General features: G+C 40.2%; 1 protein-coding gene and 1 non-coding gene across 3 annotated transcripts in view; both read left to right on the top strand.

Moving 5' to 3' along the window:
- Positions 1–23,596, top strand: part of St6galnac5 (ST6 N-acetylgalactosaminide alpha-2,6-sialyltransferase 5) — a 200,161-nt gene that overhangs the window by 62,656 nt on the left and 113,909 nt on the right. The window lies entirely within an intron of this gene.
- On the top strand, positions 22,331–22,532 carry LOC141425274 (small nucleolar RNA SNORA73 family). The gene has a single exon (XR_012450346.1). It is a non-coding gene; the product is annotated as a small nucleolar RNA SNORA73 family (small nucleolar RNA).

Below are 23,596 nucleotides of genomic sequence, written 5' to 3'. Positions count from 1 at the left end.
TGAGCCTAACAGCTTGCAGAGAGGTGAAGGTGGTCATTGGATTAATCCAGTAGGACAGCATAGGCAAACTTGGTAAGAAAAGTTATTGCATGGTATGAGGACAGAGCCAGGCTGCCACACCAGGGAGAAGGAGCTGTAGAGAGTGAAGAAGGAAAGTGCCCTCACTCTTTCAAGAAATTTCATGAGAAAAGAAAGGAAAGAGGAGAGCTCTCTGCTTTAATGGGGAGACACGTTGAAAAAAATTCTCTATAAAATGAGGAACATTAAATGTATTATTTTTAGACTGAAAGTCATAACTACTGGGGAGGAAAAGGGAAATGATTGAAGATGAGGGAGCAAGAGAAGAAAACAATAAATGGAACAACTCTCCAGAGAGTCTGTTTCCATGACATCATTCACTAAACAAACATGAATTCATTTTTGTTTCATCTCTCACTTCTTCTGATTGGAAGTATGATTTCTAGAAATACTTACAGAATCTTCTCTGGCCCTCTTCACAAAAGCCCCAATAAATGTCCTGTGCAGCTCATTTATAGAGATTCCGGCACAGAAGTAGCTTTTAGCAGAAGACCTGCAGATCACACTTTTCAAAAGTCAACATGAATGGCTGAATCCTGGAACAACTTCTTGGAGTGCTGGAGGACATTTCTTTTGTGACAATCCCTGAAGGTTGTTAGCAGATATTCAGCACGAGGGGACCCCTCATCAGTGATACATTGTCTGCCTAATTGTGCTTAGCATTTCAAACGTTATTAATTTTTAATTGTTTACATTTAATTATCTGCATTACTTAAGCATCCAAATTCCACAGCTGATGTTCTCGATGAAATATTTACTAAACAATCAACCCTCTGGGTTCCAATGAGCTAAACATTTTTGATTTACAGCAAGCTTTTTCCCCAGGACTCTTCCTCTGCACACTGGTGCTAGGGAGGTGGCTGAGGTCTGGGCAGCATCTTTTAGTCTCAGAGACACTCTGTCAACTCTAATGGGACAGGTGGCTCCACTTGGCCTTGGCCTTAGAATTAGCAGGTGGAGTGTTGTTGGGGCACTCTCTCTTTCCACTTCTCTTCTGGTAGGGCTGGAAAACACTTTAACTTAGGGCTAGTTCTGGTGACTGCAAAGCAAAACATTATTTGTGGATAAAAGGAAGATGCATGGTGAAAAGTGATCATAGATGTGACAGTCACTCACACAACCCATGAACCAGAAAGCTGGCCCACAGCAAAATTAGTACTACAGTAGGGATACCTTTTCCAGAATGGAAGCCAAAGGAACAGGTTTATCCGCCCTTAGACCCCCGACACTAGCAGCTTCCAGACCCACATTCTTGTGAAGCAAGAAAGAGCCCATTGTCAACAAAATGTATACAGGTTTCAGCTAATTTCCTGGAGTGGAGATAGAAGAAATTGCGTTGACCTTCCCATGCTTATTAGAACTGTCCTTCTTGTCACCAACTACAAGATCAATGACAGAGATGATTATGTGATCTGTATAGCATATAGTAGCTATAGGTGTGGGACATGAATTAGACTTTCAGTTATTCCACAAGTATTTACTGATCACCAACTATGTGCCAAGAGCTGGGATAGACACCTGGGAGATAGAAGTAACAAGCACAGTGCCTGCCTTCACGGAACTTAGAGTCCAGCTAGTGTGAGATTCCCTAGAACTGACTCACAACAGCGACTACTAGCTGAATGACCTTGAGGAAGTTGCTGAGCCACTCCAGGCCCCAAATTCCTTATCTGTAAAATGGGAATATTCGTGGTACCTTCCTTACAGGGTAGTTACAATTAATTATTTACCTGTGAATGCATGTACAACTCCAAAATCATAAGACTGGCACTCACATCTGGCTTAACTGGGTTGTCGGAGATTAGTTATGCATCTGTGGTTTCACTAAACACTTAGATTTGAAGCTTAACAAGTTATGAGTTTTAAGTAAAATCATCCTTACTGGGAACAACTCTAGTTTAAGTATCAGTTGGAGACAAGAGCAGAAGATATGATTGGGGTGACCAAATGGTAGAGAATACAACTTTCTTTTTAATTTATTTTTATTAGCATCTTATAGGTGTACAGAGGGTACATTGTGACAATTACAAAAGTGCTTACATTATATCTTAGTTAGAGTCACCCCCTATCATTTTCCCTCATCCCCTCTCCCTCTTCTCAGAACAATTTCAATTTGTTTCATTGCTCTGTTTTCACAAAGGAATACAAAATACTCCCCCCAATATTCACCCTACTTCACCATTTCCTTATGCCCACCGCCTCCTGCTGGTCCCCACACACAGACAGGACCTGTTTTACCCTCCTGTCCTTTTTTTTAAGAAAACATTTTTGTTGGTATATGACAGTTATGCAGGGGGGTTCATTGTGATATTTCCATATATACATGTGTTATGCCCTGAATTGTTTCATTTCCTCCATTATTTTCCCTTCTTAAGATGGCTTCAACAGGTTTCAATGTTCCTGTTCATTCTTGTACAGAAAGTGTATCAACCATATTCACCCTCTTTGCTTTCTTCTTTTACCCTCCCCCTCCCACCAGTGCCCTCTCTTTTTTTTTTATTGTTTTATTATTCATATGTGCATACAAGGCTTGGGTCATTTCTCCCCCCTGCCCTCACCCCCTCCCTTACCACCCACTCCACCCCCTCCCTCTCCCCCCCACCCCCTCAATATCCAGCAGAAACTATTTTGCCCTTATTTCTAATTTTGTTGAAGAGAGAGTATAAGCAATAATAGGAAGGAACAAGTGTTCCTGGTTGAGATAAGGATAGCTATACAGGGAGTTGACTCACATTAATTTCTTGTGCGTGTGTGTTACTTTCTAGGTTAATTCTTTTTGATCTAACCTTTTCTCTAGTTCCTGGTCCCCTTTTCCTATTGGCCTCGGTTGCTTTTTAAGGATCTGCTTTAGTTTCTCTGAGTTAAGGGCAACAAATGCTAGCTAATTTTTTAGGTGTCTTATCTATCCTCACCCCTCCCTTGTGTGCTCTTGCTTTTATCATGTGCTCAAAGTCCAATCCCCTTGTTGTGTTTGCCCTTGATCTAATGTCCACATATGAGAGAGAACATACGATTTTTGGTCTTTTGTAGTGCCCTCTCTTTTAACATGCCCTGTTTTACATCCCAGTCCTTCATTGTTTAGGTGTCTGGTTTTTAGAGGAATAAAGCTTTCTGTGCTCAGGTTGAATTCAACTCATTACTGTTATATCTGGTATGAAATAAGTATTCAATAAATACTAGTTGCTGTTTTATTACCGTTATTAAGCCTGGAGGGCTTCATATTAACCTGATAGGCTTGTGCCTGGTAAGTAAAACTGGCAATGGCACTAGTGTAGTGCTTGCTCATCTCAAATAATTAACAAATGCTAGCTGATACACGTGCGCACTGGCACCCATACTCATACCCATATTGGAGTGCATTTTTATGGCAGGCTATTTAAAATGTGTTAAAGGAAAGGGGCCTTAGAAGGGGTGCAGTGTGGATCCCTCAGGATGATGAAACTTGAGATCTGGAGAAATGAAGAAACTCTTGCACCCCACACAGCCTCTGGCTGCTTCATCTCATGTGAGATGACGAGACTGACAAGCAGCACCCATACCACAGTGGTCAACTTCACACACCTTTCTTTCTCACTCACATCAAGCTTAGTTAGAGGCTGTGGAGTGCACAAATTTTGCTTTGTCTGACTCCCCACCTTTCTGTAACCTGTTTTTTCGGATTCCTAGGGAAAACGCAACCCAAATATAAAAAATGTAGGTCGGACTGACAATCACAACTGGTTGCACTGGATTGCTGTGACTCAGTGATGCCTTTGTAGATTTTCAGAAAATTTCTTTGGAGCCTCACAAAATTAGCATTTTAATTGGGAGTATTAATGGAAAGTTGTCATCACTGGGCACAGCTCTAGTGCAGTAGCAGTGGGGGACAAGAGGTAGAAAATGTGGCCATGCTGACCAGATGTCAGGATGACATCTCTGTGAGTTTGGGAATGGGTTGGGCATTTTGAAATTCCTTGGCCTCACAGACCTCTTAAACTGCCATTGTGCCTTCTTAAATATCCAGTGTTATGCTCAGCTGTTTGCACTGAACATGCAGCAGACAGCATACAGGAAAATTAGGAAGAGCCTTCTGAAATGGACCTGGATTTAGCTCTTCATCCTGTACCTCCATATTGCAATCAATACAGGTACTTCATCACTCACCATCTTTGTGGGATGTAATGCTCAGAGTTCTGTGTGAGCCTCACAAATTGAGCTAAGAGGATGTGTTGCTATTCTCACTTGCTTTAATGGATTGAATGGTGACTCTCCAAAACATATTCCAGATTCTAATGCCCAGAGCCTATATGACCTTATTTGGGAAAAATGATCATTGCAGATATAATATAGTTAAGGATCTTGAAATCGGGTCATCCTGGATTACCCAGGTACACCCTAAGTCCAATAACAAATGTTCCTTTAAGAGCTGGAAGAGCAGACACAGACACAGAGAAGAGGAGACAGCCTGATAAATTAGAGACAGAAGTTGGAGTGATATAGGAACACTTGGAGCCACACATGGCAAGGAAGGATTCTCCCCTAGAGCCTTGGCAAGGAGTGTGGTACTCCCAGCAACTCAATTTGTGACTGCTGGCCTCCAGAACTGTGAGAGAATTTATTCTTATTATTTTAAGCCACCACTTTAGGCAATTTGCTGAGGCAGCCCTAGGAAATGAACACACTTGCCATTAACAAAGTAGCACTCTGAGGGTTAGGGTAATAGCTCTCAGAATGGATTCTGAAGAACACTAGTTTTGGGGTGAAAAAGAGAGACAGGCCTAGCGAGGTAGAAGGGTGACCAGATGGAAGTATGAAGAGGCCTTATGCAGATTCTGGAGGAAATACTGACCTATTCTTCTGCTCAGGTTCTTTGCTTCTAAAGGAATTGTTTGCTTACCTGTTTCCCACAAATGCTTCCATTTTTCCCTCCTCACCCATCTATGGTGGGAGAACATCAAAAACAAGCCTTTTTCTTCTAACTTACAAGAACAACGTAGACTTTGGAGCCAGCTACTTTAGCAAACACTATTACATAAATTGCTTTTAATTATTTTTCTGACTTATTTAATTAGCATTCAGATTTCTTTTTTTTTTTTTCAGCCTTCAGATCTCATAAGCTTACCCTTCACTGAAAGGGATTTACAACCTCAATCCAGACAACAGAAAAAAGAGTGAAGAAAAAAGTAGTAAAAATAGCATTCAGATGTCTTTTACCATCTATCCTCACATGTCTGTCACACAAAGGGCCAACATTCTTACTAGGTATGCAGTAGATACATAGTAAGCTACACCTAACAGATCTCTATCCAAAATAGTTGGGACAGTTGGTGCCCTGATATCTATGTCTAAGAGCACCTGGAGGAAATCCTCCCAATGAATGTGCATTCCTTCATTCAGCCCATGGAGATACATATGAAGCCCTATGTCTCGGCACTGTCAGGTACCGAGTGCCAAGTGGTGCACTGAACCAACATGGCGCTTCTCTCAGCCCTGTAGCACAGCTTCTGGGTCTTGGCAACTCTAGGCTTGGTGTTGTCTGAAATCTGTTGGGGACCTAACTTACTTGGTTTTTCTCTTAGACCTGAATCAGAGAAACCCAGCTCTGAAATAGATGAGGTCATCCATTGGCCTTCTGGGAAAATGGGATGACATGATGGCAGAAGTCTCCTGTCCTCCTGCCCTCTATCTCCACAGACATCTGTAGCAGCTCAGCCCAACGCCAGGTCTAGACAGAACGTGACTCAAGATCCAAAGCAGTTGATGTACCCTGGATTTTTTCACAGATACTTAGCAAACCAATGAACTAAAAACATAAATATGCCCCTAGAAGCATACTTCGAGTCACCTTTAATTCCGTAAAGAACAACTTATTTCTCCCTAGAGCGATGATAACATTAAGAGTAAAAATGGACACTTACAAAGAGCTTGACTAATCAAAACTGCTTGTTTTTCACAAGCAGTCTCTCACCATAACTAATGTTTATTGAGTTGTGCTGCCTTAAACATATTAGGGGTTTAATTTATTTGTTCTTGCATCAGCCTGAGGTGAGTGCAGTGTTCCCATTTTATAGATGAAGACACGGAGCTAAAGAGAAGTAACTTACAAGTGGTAGAGGTGAGATTCAAACCCAGAAAGCTGAGCCCTAGGGTCCACAGTCTTAACCATTATGCTTGATTGCCATCCCACAAACACACCAACATACACTGGTAACCTATCTGTGACTGAAGGTTGGTTAGCTAATCAGTGCCAAACTGAAAAGAGCCCAGGTTCTTTGACTATAGATACTGATCTCTCTACATTTAAAAACTGTAGAAAATAAGGAGACTGAAAAATTAAAGTCCCAAGTCATTGCACTGAAACCTTATATTTGAGGAGTTCTAAGTATTCCTGCTGAGTGTAATGACAAATGCTCAGCATACAGGATGGTGAAGCAGTTCTGGGCCAGCCTAAGCTATATAGTGAGACACTACTTCAAAAGTATAAAACACAAAAAGAATAAAACAAACAAAAAGTGATCCCTAGTCAGAGCACATCTTTTTCCAAACCAGCCTCCACACCCTGAAGGGTGAAACCCAGCTTCACTGACTTCTGCCATGGGACATGCCATCCTGAAGCAACCTGGGTTTTCCAACCCAAGATTCCTCTATTACAGCAATCAGAGCTGCAAGAAGGATGGCAGTTTACCAAGAATCTGGTTTTTTCCCCCGGATGTCTCAATATATAATTTGTGTTTTTAGTTCAGTATTGTGACAATATATGCATCTAATTCATGGAAACTACTTGTAAAATAGGAAGGCAGGTCAGTAAACTAGATTTGGTTAGTGTGCATGTCAAATGGTATGGGATTTCTTTGGCGTAATAATACCTGAATGTTTCATTCTTTAAGGAAAGTTAGGGTGTGGGTTTGCACACATAGGATCCAGGAGGGATGGGGGCCCAGCAGGTAATTTGTTTGGTGGTCATGTGCTGAGCAGCCCAAATGAAGACAGATCAAAAGAGGGGAGGACTGTGTGTCCCTGGCTTTGCTTCTCTCACCCCAAGGCTGCCCAAGGCAATAGTTTTCATCCCGGTAGCACACACCTGATATTCAGGGCCAGAAATCTAGAGGAAAATGTATCCAGTTCTGTCTGAGAACACTGGCAACAATTCCTTCAGCATCACTTTCATTTTTTCTAAAGAGAGAAATGAAGGTTGTTATATCATTGTCACAGCTAATAGTAAGACAAGATGATTGGGAGCTAAAACGTGATCTGCATTGTGATGCAGTAGGAAAAAGAAAGTTTTGTTTGGGAAAGGACTTTTGTTAGATTTGCCCCCATCTCCCTTTCTTATACCAATAATTATTTAGTCTGTACCTCCCCCCGCCAAGAATGAAAAGCACACAAGAGCAGAGATTTTTATCCATTTGTTCACTGTAGCATCCCCAGTGTCTTGAACAGAGGTGTAATCTGAATTCAATATATGTTATTGATCAGTGAATGAATGATTGAATGAATGAATTGCACTGCATCCTGAAGAATGATTCTTCCAGAAGGAAGGATAGCACACTTTCTCTAAAGCAGCATCCTTACTTAAGAGACAGGCTCTAAGATTAACATGAGACGGACTATGCCATTTCAGCACCTAGCCTAATGATGTGACTCTCCCAGAGAAATCTCTCTCTGCTTCCTTTCACTTGGTTTTCTTCCCAGCATTTGTTTTGGACCCATAGTTATAGATTTTTAAGCTCAGGATTTACCTGGGAGGAAATGAAATTTGAAGCTTAGCAAATTAAGTTACACCAACTTAAGAAAAAGCCTGACCATCTTTTGAGATATAAGATGTCTGGAAACAAGATAGACATTCCCACTGCTGCCTGGGGATACTGAGTAGCTTGGCCTGGAGTGGTCCTCCAGGGAACATGAGGCTGACTCTGGATTCTGTCCTGGCCCAGAACCGTGGGAACAATGCCAAAGTCACTGCGTCAAATGGCTTTGGGGTGGTTCCTTTGTAGTGAGGGTCTGTGAAATCCTCCCTCTGACAGGAGCCTGGTCTGACATTCTAAGATTCTAGGATTCATCTAAACCTGAAAAAAGGCATCCAGAAGGACTCAGAGTAGAGGTTGAGTTGTTCTTCAAGATTATGATTGCCAATAAATTACATTAAAGATGACTGAGATGAGGTTTGTGGGAATAAAGGGGAAAAAAGATTAAAAAGACTGGATCAAAATAGTGTAACTAGACAAGAAGAATAATGTTAGAAAATGAGAAGTTGTGGAAATGCAGTAGACTGTGCCTGAGCCTACCCTCTGGACATGGACCAAATTCATAGGTCATTCCTCTCCCCTCAATTCTCTATTTTTCAAGTGTAATGTTTCTATATCTTACAGACTTTAATTTTCTACACTGTGCAGAATAACTAATGCACAGTCCCCTATGTTTAAGCTTGTATTATTATATTTTCCATCTTTTAAATTTATACAGGGTATTACACCTTTCCTTTTCAGAGATGCATGGTGGTCCTGTGCTTTATGCGCTCTTGAAGGAGAGAGTCAAACAGTATGCTGTTTCATTTAGGAAGAACTAATTGGTAAATTTCTCTCCAGTTCTCTGGGCCTGTGGCAAATCACTCTCTTTCTGACAACTGAACTTTGCATCTGGCTTCCATTAGCCCTAATAGGAACCATGCGTTCTCTCTCCCTCACTGTGATATAAGAATAATTTCTCCTCTGAGTGGAATAATGGCTATGAAGTCATTTAGGTATTTACAGAAAAAAATAGCCTTTTACTGTTGTTTTTTATTGATTCGTGGAATGAGGCTGAGAGAAGCTCTGCTCCATTTTACTGTAAATACTATTAATCCAGAGATGAGTTCTTAGTGTACAGAAGTGATTGATTTGAATTTAAATGAGTTAATGTTCAGAGTTTCCATCTAGACTCAGATCAACAACAAAATTATCCAATGACTGGCTAAATTTCAGAGTTGCTACTTAGAATACCTAATCAAAAGCTTGTATTTTCAGTGCACCATATGGAAAGAGAAAGGAAAAGCTATGTTCTGCTCTTCCGATGACATGCTGGATGTATACATGTTACCTAGTTGATTTATTAATTCCTGACTTCAGTCCCCAGGCAGTTAGGTCATTTTCTCCATCAGGTAGGCCCAGGACCAGTATGTTATATTTTCAGTAAAAGGTTTCCCCTCAGAAAAATCAGGTTGACTTTTCTATTTGACAAAGTAGAGAATACAGTCACAGTGCTGTTTTAAGAGAAGAATTGGGAGGTCTGGTTTCCAATCTACATAATAATTCAACAGAATTGAAGGCTGTCTTCAATACTTCACTTTAGCTGGGAGTAATTACCTCCAACTGGAATGAACTGAGGGTCAAGAATGGTTCCCTGTAATCCAGTGGAAGTGTTACTTGCTTTATTGAACATGCTAATACAAAGCTGAATGTGGAAGAGTCAAAGAAGAAAAATAACTTCAACCCAAATTGCCTTGTGAGCTTTTTCACAAGAGTGGTCCAGAGTGATCGATTGGTAGGTGAAAAAAAATTTAACCAGATGTTGCTTAGTTTTAACACTTTAAATAAATTCACTTAAGAATTTAAGATTTTGGATTTGTGCTTTGGTGTCTAAATGTGAAGATGAATTATAGACGTATAAGGACAAGCACACACATTTTTACATACATAACTTACCTAGTTTTCCTAGGTGGCTTTTTTTTCACTTTTTTAATGGGACTAGGGTTTGAACTCAGGGCTTTCCACTTGCAAAGCAGGTGTTCTTTCACTTGAGCCACACCTCCAAATCTCAACTTAGCTATTTTTAAGTGGGTATACCTATCACTGAATGAATAGGTTGTCATCTTAGCAGATTACAGAATTAAGAGATATTAGTATGTGAAAATATTAACCAAGTCTAATTTCCTTTTGTGAAATACCAAGCTTATGAAATATACTTATCAAAACTCAAACCCACTCTACTAACTTATAGTCACTTATAAGTTCTAATATGTATGTGTGACAATTCAACCTCCAAACAATAGTTTATTTATTAGTAGCAGATTAATTTTAAGAACAAAAATGCAGTCAGGTCCAAAATTCATGAATTTTCTTTTTTTTTTTTCATTAGCCATTGGCTAGAGTTTAGGATGAATATATTTATATACCTGGATTGATGATAATATAGGATGCTGGCCTAAGAGCAGTAACTTTTTGAAAATGTGCTCTATCATTTAGCAGGAAATAAGTAGAAATTAAGCTTTTTAAGAACTGAAATGTTGAATTCTTCAGGTTTAAATTAGGTCTTGATTATTAAAATGTTTCAAAAATATTGAGTTTATAGTACGAAGCCATCTGAAATATTAATTAACCTTAAAAGTTTTATAAGGCTGGGAATGATAGTACATGCCTATAATCCCACCTCCTTAGGAGGCAGTGATCAGGAACCTCATTGTTCTAGGCCACCTGGACACAAAGCTAGCAGAACCCCATCTCAGCAAACAATCTGAGTGTGCTGGTTCATTTCTGTAATCTCTGCTACATGGGAAGGTATAGGTAGGAGGATTGCAGCTCAAGGCTGCCCCTAGGCAAAAAGCATGAGACCCAATCCAAAATATAAAGCCAAAAAGGGCTGGAAGCATGGCTCAAATAGTAGAGCACCTGCTTAGCAAATAAGGGCCCTTAGTTCAAACCCCAGTACTACCAAGAAAGTTATATTTTTCATCCTAACAGCTTTATCTAGTGGACATTTAAACAAAGTAGGAATAATTAAGGGAAACCAAGGCATTAGGAAAATGTTAAGGCAGAAGATAAAATACAGGCACACACATATCATCCCCTCAAATCCCTCTAGTCCTGCACCAACACATTCATACTCTTGCAGGGGAGGATCTCCAGACAAATGCAGAAGCCTCTTGCCCTGCCTCTTGCATCCTTGGCATCCTCAGATAAGGTGGGCTTGAGATACCAATTAGAAGAAAAAGTTAGAGTGGATGTTTTCCTTACTCCAGTACATGTCAAGAACCATAAGTTTCCTTCCTGAGCCTCTCATTAGCGACCTTGTCCTCAATTCCTAACCAGGATGTACTGCCGAGTCCGTCCATATTCTGTTTGTCCTGTGACATTGTGGTCACCAGTATGAGTGACACCATGTAGACTCATTCAAACCACATTTGGAATGTCTTCCAAGTGCCAGGCCTGGTGCTCCTCCCAGGGAGCTCATGGTCCAGCAGGTGACTTCCACGTCCTGACAGATAGAATTCTGGATACAAAACCACTGGTCCTTGTAATCCACATTGCTAGATGTGTGCTCAGCCATGAAAATGAAGGGCCCCTAGCACCAGTTGCTTGTGGTTCCAGAATAATCAAACCCAACAGAACATGCACTGAAGACAAAGGCATTGCCACTCTCATGGAAGTGAAGAAATGGAAATTAGTTTTTCCCAAGACCAACTTCAACTCTCCCCCAGTTGTGACCTGTCAGATCTTATTTGGAATTGAGGACCAAGAGAAGGATGGTACTCTGAACACTGCCTATCTGTGCATCTTTGGGAACTCCCATCTCCCCTCAAAGATGCTCCTGGCCTGAGATGTGTAGGGCAGGCAGGAGGAGCAGAAGCTGTCACCCAGGACTCCATGTGCACTATCTAGATCCAGCTCTGTCACTAACTCACTCTGCGACCTTGAAGATGTCCTCTGGCCTCTGTGCGCTCCAGTTTCCTCATGTGTAAAATCCAATGTTTGGACTAGGCAAGGGCTCTTCCAGCTGTGACACCCTTGTTATTCTGAGCATTGTGTTCCTGCCTCTGTAATTGAGGTCACCATTCCTGTGGCCTCCAATCCTGGGGAGGATGAATTGGAGCAGTGTCACCAGGTCAATCAACTCGAGAGGCATCTCACCCGTAGGACTTGCGAAGAGAAAAACCATTAGACACGTTACCTCTGGAACTTGGTGGCATTGATTATTCTGTTCCATAACTTCTAAATGGTCACTATGGTCATAAACTGATGAAGGCAATAATCCTTCTCTAGTCAGTACAGTCCCTAAAGTGGAGTGGTCAGGTGTCTTTGTACCACTAATTCATCACCTGGACGGCCTTTGCTCCCTGCTGAGGGAGAGCCCATGCATTAGGAAAAAGAAGTTACAGAAGGCAGAGCACTGCCTGTCGCTGGGAGCCAGCTCAGCCTGAGGGGACTTGTCATACAACACTGGACAGGTATAGACACTGAGTGCTGCAGAGTCTCAGCCTTCTCCCCATGTACACACACATCTTACAAACAAGGATCTGAAACCCAGAGAGGCTAACTGAGCCAAGGTCATGCACAGTGGACAGAACCAAGGTGAGAGTTTATGTCTTCTGATTCCTGACTTTCAGGCCAGTGTCCTTCCACTGGACTGCAGCAGATAATTCATGGACACAGTCACTGAAACCCGAACCTGGTACCAAGAATTATAACATGTTAAAGACAGTGCCAAAGTGGTAGCTGTGTATTACCTACCATATGATTATAGGCATATCATAGATAATTATGTTTCATGTAACACATCTATAACCTCTTATCATTCCCAACTTGCAGGCAACTAAGGCCTAAAGAAAGGAACTAATTTATTCATTTGGTGACATGTGGCCTATTCACTCCTTTGAATCACACTTTTAAAGTTTTTACTATGTACAGGCATTAAATTAGTCATAGTAGTGAAAGTTAGAGCTGAATTAGGAAGGAGATGTGTCCTCAAGGAAACATAGGACATGTTGCAGTGAGATAGGGAGAAATAGGACTGATGCCATAGGGATATTTGTCTAGATTCTCAGGTGATTCTGAGAAAAAGATACATTTTTCCACATCAAATATATTAGAGAAGGAACAACACAGGAAGAGGTCTAACTGGGCTGAATCTCACAAGAAGAGTAGGTTCTGGGCACTAAAATTAGGGGTAAAAAGTAAAAATGAGCCTGAAAATCATGAAATATGCCTGGAGCCAAACAGTAAGTCAGTTGAGAAGTTTAATCTTTGGCCAGTACATGTTTACAACAAAGGGATGGTGAGTGTAAAACATTTAGTGTTATTAGGAAAAGACCAAATGGAATTAATCTCATGAGCCACCTGCCATGAAGAATTCTTTTCTGATTTTGTTATACCAAAAGAAATAGGAAAACCATTAGAATGCTTGTAAACTCTGTTGTAAAGAAACAAGTTAGAAGTGACCCAGCTGTTAGAGGGGAAACTAGGGCCTTTCCCTGAGGTCCATGGGGTTTATAGCTGGAATGGGTCATTGACTCGTCAATACGCAGCTCTGAATGTACCCTGCATCAAATCAGTCTCCCTGAAACATGACATTTACAAACTATAAAAGCCACATGCAATGCAATTAGCCTACAACCACCACTTCAAAGACCAGAGAATTGTGATTCTCTCCCCCGAAGTAAGAGCAGAGAGAAGATTGGGTTTAAACTAGTGTTGTGTGGGTAAATCGTTGAACACCTAGCTCTTTTAAAAATGTTCATATATACTACATATACCTGGTTAGGTTTATTATTAATTTTGCTAATAAAAAAGTGTTATTTATAATTGATAAATAACAGAAAAAATATGCAATACTTGTGGAAAATTTCATATTGCCAATCAGTTTTGGAAGAATGTTGGCAGCTGAGCTAAGAATGTAATAGGTGAACGAATGCAATTCTAACAGGAACATGTTGATATTTTTATTACTTTAGTAAGTAAGAAGAATGTTAAACAAAAAGACCTTTGTTGAAACTTTGCTCAGTTCTCAATAATGTAACTTCTTTACTGAATCAAAAAATTTTTTTCTTTTTTTAGTGGTACTGGGTTTTGAACTCAGGGATTTAGGCTTATAAGACAGCTGCTATACCACTTGAGCCACACCTCCACCCTTTTTTGTTCTGGTTATTTTAGAGATAAATCTCTCTGTCCCGGCAGGCCTGGACTTTGATTCTCTTATTTATGCTTCCTGTTGTCACTGGGATAACAGGTACACACCACTATGCCCCACTCTTTTGAGATGGGTTCTCAAGAACGTTCTGCCTGGGCTGGCCTTGAACTGTAATCCTACCAATCTCAGCCCCCCAAGGAGCTAGGATTACTGGTGTGAACCACTGACAGTCAACTCAAAAATTACTTTTTAAATAATAGAAAACTATTTTTCCGAAGTTATTCACTGTGTAATGGCTACAAACATGACACATTTTAGGTTTAATCTACAACAATGACATTTTATCTGTCAGTTTCACTTTGTTTTTATTTTTCAAGTTTTATATTACTTTTTGATTGACATAGTGATTATACATATTTGTGGGTATAATGTGATATTTCAATGCATGTAAACATTGTGTAATTACTGAATCAAAGTAATTAGCAAATATATCACCTTAAACATGTATCATTTCTTTGTGGTAAGAACATTCCAAATCCTGTTTACTAGCTATTTAGAAATATATAACACATTATTATTGACCACAGTCACTGTACTATGCAATAAAACACCAGAACTTGCTCCTCCAGCTGAAACATTTTACCAGTTTTGTTTCAGTTTTTTTAACAATCAACAGTACAATACGCTAAGTTCTGGTAGTTAGTGATTGGTTTTTATTACTTCTGTGATAAATATTCTATATGAGTGGTTTCTAACTACTAACGGAATATCACTAAATGCAGATGTGGGAAAAAGTACTTTAGCAGACCTCATAAAATATTTCCACTATTATGGACTGGATATTTGAATGTTTGTGTTGGTGCACCTCCAAAATTCCTATGATGAACCACCACTATGAGACGGTATTTGGAGGCAGAGTTTTTTGTTAGGTTATTAAGAGCCTCCATGATAAGATTTTTAACCTCATAAGAAGAGACCACAGAGGAGTCCTCTCTCCCTCTCCTTCTTCCTCTCTCTCTCTCTCTCTTGCTCTTTCTCTCCCTCTTTCTCCTCTCTCTCTTTCTCTCTCTGTCTCTCTCTCTCTAGCTGTATCATGGTTTCTCTGTTATCCTCACACCCATCCTCTGACAACCACTCACCTGTTTTCCATTTCTATAGTTTTATTATTTCCATATGTTGTAAATAAATATGGAACCATATACAATGCGAACTTTTGAGACTGACCTTTTTTGTGGTGTCAGTTACTTTTATTGTTGCTATGACAAAACACCTGACACAAACAACCTGAAAGGAGGAAGATTTATTTGGCTCCCAGATTCAGAGATTTCAGTCCATAGTCCTTGGCTTTTGGTGAGGTAAAATATCATGGTGGCTTGAGTGTGTAGAGTAGAAGACTGTTCACCTCCTGGAGCACAGGAAGCACAGAGAGAAAATGCCCTTGCTCCTGCTGGCTGACTTTCTCCTCTTCCTCTTTTATTCCATACGGGCCTTCAGCCTTTGGGATGGTGCCACCCGCTCTCAGGGAAAGTCTTCCCTCTTAAGCTAATCCTCTCTGGAAAGAGAAGCACCCAGAGGCATGTTTCACTAATTCCCTACATGTTTCTCCATCCACTGAACATTCCCTGGATTTCCACCTACAAAGAGGCATGTATCATTCCTCATATTACAGAGTAGTACTCCATTGTATAGCTATATCAGTCTTTGTTTCACCATTCGCCCATTAATGGATATCTGAATTGTTCCTACAGTTTTGCTATTATGATGGATTTGTCATAAACAGTTGTGTCCAGATTTGTGTGGATGTAATTTTTCATTTTTCTGAGATAAGCACCTAAGAGTGAATGGTGGGGTCACACGATTAGTGCAAGACATTTCCAAACTATTTCCCATGGTGATTGTACTGATTCACCTTCCACCAGCATGTATGAGAGATCAAACTTCTCCATATCCTTCCCAGCATTTTGTGTTCTAATTGTCATGTACTGACATCTTGTGGTTTTGATTTTTGATTTGCATTCCCTAATGGCTCACAGTGTAGACATCTTACCATGTGCCCACTTGCCACCTAACACACTTCTTCAAGTGTCTCTTCATATCTCCTGCCAGTTTTCTAAGTGGATTATTTGCTTCTTTACCATTGGGTTTTAAGAGCTCTCTGAATATTCAAGATATAAGAAATTCATCCGACACATGGTTGAGAAGTTTTTTCTCTGAGTCTGTAACTTTTTCCTTTCATCCTCTTGAAAGGGTCTTGCAACATAAAAGTTTTTAATCTTGCTGGTGGAGTGGCTCAAGTGGTACAGTGCCTGCCTAGCAAGTGTTGGGGCCCTGAGTTCAATTTCCTCAGTACCACACAAAAAATTTTTTAATCTTGATGAAGTAAAATTTATCATTTTTTCTTTTATCGAACATGCTTTTGGTGTCATGTCTAAGAACTTCTCATTGAGGATTAGATCCTGAATATTTCCTCATGTGTTTTTCCTCATAAAAGTTTTATAGTTTTACATTTACATTTAGATCCATGATCCATTTTGAGTTAATTTTATATGGTGAAGTTTTGGTTTTTTTTTTTTTTTTTTTCTGGTGCTGGGAACTGAACTCAGGGCCTTGCACTTGCCAGGCAAGCGCTCTTCCACTGAGCAAAATCCCCAACCCCGCTATATGGTGAAGTTTTAAGGTTCATTCTTTGGTACACAGAAGTCCAATTGTTCCAGTACAATTTGCTAAAAGATTATCCTTTCTTCATTGCAATTTCTTTTGTTTTAAGTAAAATTTATTTCTTTGTGAGTTTAATTTTTAACTAAACAAGTAGCTCACAAAATTCCTCAAGCCTTAACAATAGGTCTAGGAACCAGTACAGGCTGGCTTCAGCATATAGGATGTGCACTATGGATTAGGAGAGAAAAGGCAGTCACAGGGATGATTACCAATGGTGAGTGTTCATAAAATTTTGATATATATAAAGCAATATTTTACAGAAACTTGAAGTCCCATCCTATAGAAAACTGAAATGCAGGTTTTAAGCTCACACTTTATTCTTCTTTGGGAGAGAGAAGGAATTGAGTGCAATTCACTTGAAATTGAATAAATTTCCTTCAAACTAATTGGATTGCTGGGAAGATTAGTAAAACAATTGTGGCAGGCTAGACACAGTGACTCAAGCTTATAATCCTAGCTGCTTAGGCAGTAGAGACTGGGAATATTGGGGTTCAAAGCTACCCTAGGGCAAAAAGTTGGAGAGATTCATCTCAACAAATATCTGGGCATGGTAGTGTACACCTGTAACCCCAGCTATTTGGGAAGCATAAATAGAAAGATCATGATCTATATTGGTCTGGGCACAAAGTAAGATCATATCTCAAGAGGGAAGGATGGCAAAATGGCTCAAGTGATACAACATCTGCCTAGCAAGCCAGAGGCCCCCTACAACTGCCAAAAAAGAAAAGAAAAGAACAACAATCAATGGCTTTTGTGGTCAAATGGAGCAGAGTCTGAATCTTGGTTCTGACATTTACTAGCTTTGAGGTAGTACCTCATTCATTTTTAGTTCCCCTTACTGTTAAAATAGGGTGAACACCAAGAACCGAGAACATCAATTTAACATACATTTGGTGGGTTCCAGGCTATGTAGTAAGGGATTGGGGATACAGCAGTGAGCAAAGTAGTCATGATTTTTGCCCTCAAACAATTTTCAGTTTAGTGAAGAAATGAACAGTGACCAGATAAATGCACTAGTAAAATAGTGTTACAAATGTGATAAGTGACATAAAGGGGGAAAATCAGGTGCATGACTGAAACCAACAAACAAAAACTGAGCACTGTTCCCAGAACACAGGGGTTGCTAAGTGGCAGCTGTTTTATTATTACTGATTAGGGTAAGATCTGCATAGTACAGACAGGTTGGAGGTTCCCTCTGGGGTCTTACACCTGTCATTTACAGTGCATATTGTAATGCCACCTTGTATATGAAGCTAGAGTGGTTGGGCTTTAAAGTCCCCCTCCTACTCTTAAGAATCTGTGACCATCATTTGTAATTTGATGATAAGATTCATTTAATTTGTTTCCATAACATGCAGGAAATTTAGCAATCAATATAGTAGTCATTGGGACTAATGCTATGCATATTTTAATAACATTTTCTACCACATTTCCTTCTCATTGTACCCCTTTATAAATGGACTAAATTATGATACAAAAGAATCTTGTAACCTAAAACTATGAGAACAGTGCTCAAGTGTTTATTAATTTTACTTTCAAGTTTTGGTACACATCAAATTTTCTTTGGAAGTAAGTTATTGTTAATCAATGTTTTCTTGTAATGAAGTCCATAAATTCACATTAAATAACCATCCAAACTTATTGATGTCCTTTTCTTTCCTGCTTCGCTTTGTGCATTTTCATCAGAATAACTCATGAAACTCAAACTGAGTATTCTTTATTCTATTTTATTCATTTCTCTGGTTTTTGGCTAAGTCTCTAACTTACCGAGCTCCCAGGTGCAGTGTGGGCCGCCTGGCTGGGGGGCAGGAGCAGGGCCTCTCAACTCTTCTGTTTCCTGGCTGATGAGCTCACTGATTGAAATGAAAGCAATAATCTTTTCTTCAAACCACTCTCTCCACCACCTCCATTTCTCAGTAGGAGTAAAGATACTGAATTATTTTCTGTTTTCCATCTTTATGTTTTTTTTAATTATCAAATTAGCCCTGCCTTATTCTTAGAAATTTGAAAAATAATAATTACAAAGAGAAAAATATCATGCTTCTCCAGACAGCAATCTTCTCCTATACTTTGAAATTGGGTGTTAGGATTCCAAAATTTCATGATTAAACTCTGTTAAAATTGCTGCTTACATCTCCAAAGCAGTTTGGAACTAATAGGAGAAGACATTCACCTAACCTAGGCCCAAGATCTGGAAAAAAAAGCCCCCAAAACTAGGTAATACACGTATAATACTGGGTTGCAGGAACTATTTTAGACGCACTGCAAATAAATATTTTTACAATAACCCCACATGGATACTGTTATACCCTCATTTTTATAAAGGCAATAAGAGGTAGAACCTGAATTCATACCCGGTGAGATTGATTCCAGAGTCCACAGTCCTAAAGACTATAGACAGCTGAGCAGCCATTTTCAAAGTCTGTCCTCCGTGACATATTCTTTGAAGAAGCCAGCACTTTGTCTCAAGCCAGGCTCAATATTGACTTCATACATATTTTGACTTGTTATATGATGTTGACTATCACTGCTATGAATGGAGGATCTGTTTTGGCCCTTTACCTTCTTTCCAGAACCTTCCCTGATTCACTTTTACTGAAGACCACTTACATTTCCATGACTTTGCAATAATTCTTATCTCCCCAGTTCTGAACATTTGTCAGTTTTGCACAATAATCAGTCATGTCACTTTGGAACATAGGCTCCGGGGCAGGGAGGGAGATGGTTAAGTACACTTGTTAATGTGGTGGTGAGGAGGTTTCCTTATGTCACTGAAGAGCCAAGGACTCCTTGGGACCATCAGAGAGAGAACCTCTGTTGACTGGTGTATTTTCTCAATTTTTTTCATGCATATACTTAAAAAAAAGTTTATTTGATTTATATTTAGTTTACTCAATTTGTGATTTTGAAATAACTCAATCTTACAGAAAACTTAAAAATACTTTCACTGAACACTTTTCATCTTTACCTAGTATATCAGTTTCCTGGGGCTTCTATAGCAACTGCCACACATTGTGTTACTTTAAACACAGAAAATTTTCTCACAGTTCTGGCAGCTAGAGATCTGAAATTCAGGGGCTGGCTTTACTCTACCCCTCTGAAAGCTCTAGGGAAGAGGCTGTCCTTTGCATGAGGGAATTAGGGCCCATCCTAATCTAGTGTGACCACATCTAAATTTAATTACACCTGCAAAGAAAGACCCTACAGTTCTGTGTGGACATGAATTCTGAAGAAACATTTTTCAACTCGGTACACCTACAGTCACCAGTCATTAACATTTTGACATGTTTGGGCCATCCATCCATCCATCCATCCACACACAGATTTTGTTGACACATCTAAAATTACTAGACATGAAACTTCATACTTAAATACTTCAGCCAGCTGGTATCTTCTAAGAAAAAGGTCATTTTTCTAAATAGCCATGATATAGTTAACACAACATAAGAAATTTAACTTTGATACCATAATATTATCTGATATAGCAGCAATGCTCAAATTTCTCCATTTGTTACCTAAAAAGATCTGGATAACTGATGCAATATTTTCCCATAAGTAGGAATTAAACAAAATATAAGATATTGTGCTTATTTATTATGTCTCTTTAGTTTCCTTTAGCTAAAAGAATACACACACAAACACACACACACACATACACACACACTTTTTGTTTCATTTTATAGCTAATTTTTGAGTCCAAATCCTTTTGTCTTTGACAGTGTCCTATATTCTGGATTTATCTGATTTTTCTTCATTATTACATTCAGGTCCAACTGTTTTGGGAAGAACACTGTCCAGGTGACACTGTGCACTCCTACTGCACCTCACCATGCATCTCCTGACAGACTGTTGGCTCCAGTCTGTGATGCTGCATATGATGGCTGATGCTGAGAGTCATTTCTCCAAATGTAATGCACTTTGTCTCCTGGTTCTTCCAGTTTCCTACCCTCTTTTTAATTGTCTATTTCTGTTTTGAGCTTTTGACCGTCTGGATGGAGGTGTTAAAAATCTGTAAGTGCAATTTTATAGAATATTCACCCACTGAATTTTTTATTTTTTGATGTACGGGGTTTGAACTCAGGGCCTTGTGCTTGCTAGGCAGGTGCTCTACTACTTGGGTCATGCCCTGGTTCTTTTTTGCCTTTTTAGTTTGTTTTTCAGAAAGGGTTTTCCACTTTTGCCAGGACTGACCTCCACCTCTATCCTCTTATCTCAGGCCTCCCTACTAGCTGGGATTACAGGCATGCATCAGTATGCCCAGCCCCATGGAAATAATTTCTCATTTCTTACAGTATGATAGTAGCTTTGTGAGGGAGTTATCTGCTATTTCAGCATTTGTCTTGCATTTTCTTGGACCAAAAAAAAAAAAAAAAAAAAACAGATGAATCTATAGTTAGTAATAAGATTTTAGAGAGGCCTACTTGGTTTTCTTTAAGAGCACTGCCTTCTGTTGGTATAGTGAGGTGCCCTTTCTTTCTAATGGATCGTGTATTTTGTGCATTTGGCTGTGGTGGGCCTTTTCTTTCTTTACAATGATCCTGTAATGAACCTCTGTTTCCCCACCGAAGCACTAAGGCCACCTTCCCTTTCAAGAGAGATGCCTTTCCAAGACTCCCACCTCTAGCCTGTGTACTTTCAAGCCCCTCCTTTGGTGTTCCAGTAATAGTTTGCATGATCCAACAGGTCACAGGCCTTTGTCAGTATTTATCCTCTGAGTGTGACATTTTCCTGCTGGGGATGGCTTTCTCCGTCCTTTGCCCCTGCTGGGCCCTGCTGCTCCTCATCTTTCCTGAGCACGCTCTGACTGACTCTCAGCTCCAGCAAAGCCTTCAGTGTCAGCTCTGCAGGCTTCAGCTTGCTGTTTCTCCACTTGTGGAAATTGAAATTGGTAGCATTACCTGACTCCTAGTTATGTGGTACACAGAGATTATAGGTGGTTTTTGGAGGACCCGTGCACAAAGACCCATATTTAGTTAATGTATAGTAACGCCAAGTCTGCATGTATCTATTTTTACTTTTTTGGTATTTAATGTAAATATAATGGTGTATTTCACATTTTAAAAATCTAATAGCATAGTATAATTTTATCTATCTTTTTCTTCTCTTTTTTGTGGTTTTCTTTTGTGTTTTTAGCTCTTTCATTCTCCTGGAATCACTCTTTGTTTTTGGCTTGTTTATCTAAACCTTTTGTTCTTGCCTATGGGCAAAAGAGAACATAAGGAATCTTGGCCTAGTTTGCTTAGAAATGGGCAGATGCTTGAGCAAAGAGGAGCAGGCCAGGGCCTTGTGGTCCAAGTGGGATCCAAATGTGGCCGATGTTTTTCGAAGCACAAAATGGATGGAGCAGGGGAAGGCTTGATCGCAGACTTTCTTAGAAAAGTTGAGTCGCCAGCCTCTTGGCACCTGAGCCTCTCACTCCTGCTGAGTTTTCTGAGGACCAACTGCCCTTCAAGTCTGGCTGCTCCTCAGACTCCACGGAATGACTCATGGATCCCACAACGTTAGTCACTTGTTATGTCCCACATTCTCCATTATGGTGGCTTCTTCTGTCAGCTGCTCCTCTCCAAGGGGCTCCGACTGGAGTCTCAGCCACAGAGCTCCTCAGAGACCTCCCAGTCCCCTTTGAAAGGCTCTATCTTGAGATCATAAGAGGTGTTACCTCAAAAACAGGTCATTTGCAACACAGATACCCCGGGAGGTCACTCTCCCCAGGCTCTGTCCAAGTGGCCTACAGGAGCATAGGGTTCTGCCCCACGATGACAGCCCCTTTCCACAATGGTGGGGAAGAAGCTGGACTTGAGTCTGTGCCTGCATATTCCTACAACTGCTCAGGATCCCATGGACAATGACTGAGGAGACAAACCACGCAGGAAAAAATGAAGGAAAAAAATGCAGGTTACTTTCCTTGGTGACTGATTTTAAAAAGAAGAAAGGCATCTGAGCAGGCACAGTAGGAGTACAGGAATACTGTGTGAAACCTGACTCTGTAACATCTTTGGACAAGTACAACTCTGACAGGCGTGTGCCACCACACCTGGCTTCTTTGTTGAAAGAAGGGATTGCTAACTTTTTGCCTGGGATGGCCTCAAACCATGATCCTCCCAAGTAGCTGGGATCGCAGAGGGGTCACTATACCTGGCTGGACATTGTCCATAAAACTGTTTTGGGGACTCAGACTATGGCTCAGTCTGATGAGGAGTCTCGGTACTGCAAGTGAAAAGAGTTTTATGTGAAGCTCTACGAATTATCACGTTTACAACTGTTATTCATAGTACTACATGGCTCTGGATACAAAATAAGAAAAGAGAAAAAGGCACGGGAGCATGAAAGCTGAATGATGTCACCGGCTGCGGATGAAGCTTTCAGTGGTTTTCTTGTCTCAGTGTAGGAATTAACTCTTAACGGGACATGCAAATCTTCGTGTCTGTTCCACACCACGCAAATGTCACCACCAGCATCCACACTCCAACTCTCTCACACTGTGCATCATTCTCACCAGCATTGTTTCAGTTTCTCAAACATGCCAAGTACTTCTTTTTTTTTTTATGGCCTATGATCTCTTTATTCTACCTCCACCTCCCGCATAGCTGGAATTACATGCGTGAGTCAACACACCCAGCCTATTTTTTCAGATAAGGTCTTACTAATTTTTTGCCTAGGCTGACTTCAAACTGCAAGCCTCCTATCTTTACCTCTCAAGTAGCTGAGATTACAGAAACACTCTACCACACCCAGCCATGCCAGAGCTTTCCACCTGAGAAATTTTGCTCGCACATGCTCCTCCCACTCCCTTAAATGTGCCTATCCCATCTCTTTTCTTAGATAGCGCTTGAATGTCACTCAAATTCAGGCCAAATACAACTTCTTCAGAGAAGTCTCCTTCAAATGCCCCTGTGACACATCCTCATAACAACTGTAACTTCATATTATTTCTTGCCATTGC

Source organism: Castor canadensis, chromosome 7 (assembly GCF_047511655.1).
Source record: "Castor canadensis chromosome 7, mCasCan1.hap1v2, whole genome shotgun sequence".
Lineage (NCBI taxonomy): Eukaryota > Metazoa > Chordata > Mammalia > Rodentia > Castoridae > Castor > Castor canadensis.
The sequence above is the reverse complement of the archived record's forward strand: the minus strand, read 5'-3'. Positions and strand labels throughout refer to the sequence as shown.